We start from the raw sequence: 816 nt of genomic DNA, 5'->3' as shown, positions 1-816 counted from the left end.
CTCTCCCCTCCCTCTCCCTCACTCAGACTCCTATTACTGGGGACAAAAGTCATCTTTTGCACAACTCACAGTGCCTGGAACCTGAAGGGGTCTGGCTGGGGCATGAGCCAATAGTCCTTTGGGAATCACCTTTGGGACAGGAAGAGACTCTGCCAGGTGCAGCCCCTCTGGAGGGGCTGTCTGAGGGTCATGTTATTTATGTTGGGCTAAAATACACTGGATTGACTCAAGGGTCTCAGCAAAGCCTGTGCCTGGACAGCTCACAAATCAAGCCCAGCCACAGGGTGCAGGGTGGGACGTGCTGGTGTCGGAGCTGTGGGTTACAGGAGCCTTGTGTTGGTTGTTTGCTGTGAGCACTTTGTTGCCAGCGACGAGGACTTGTCTGGATTCCTGCGGATGCATGGGCTGGTGCACTGGAAAGGACACAGAGGTTGAGCAGGGGTGGGCAGCAGCTGGGCTCAGCATGGCGAGTGCCAGTGCGCTTGGGCCGGCAAGCGCTGTGCCCACAGGGCACTGCAACACCCTGGGTAGAAAACCTCCAACACAGCTTGGACCTGCTGCCAGCCCCATGAAATGCTCCTGTCCCTGCCATTTGTGGCCTTCCCTGTGATGTCCTGCAGCCTGCTCACCTGGCACATTCTCCTTTGGAGGAAGATGGTAAGTTCACACCTGTCCCTTTCCTGTGACTGCCACCACAGCTGGGCAAGAGGCAGCCCATGTGTGGCAGCGAGAGTGGGCTTTTTTACTGAGCCATGATTTCATGCCTAACAAGTGGTGTTTGAAGAAGCCTTGCATGGGGCCAGATTTAGTTTTTGG

This window comes from Corvus kubaryi, unplaced genomic scaffold (genome assembly GCF_017639235.1).
Source record: "Corvus kubaryi isolate FWS band 111438036 unplaced genomic scaffold, C.kubaryi_AGA036_p1.0 136, whole genome shotgun sequence".
Lineage (NCBI taxonomy): Eukaryota > Metazoa > Chordata > Aves > Passeriformes > Corvidae > Corvus > Corvus kubaryi.
The sequence above is the reverse complement of the archived record's forward strand: the minus strand, read 5'-3'. Positions refer to the sequence as shown.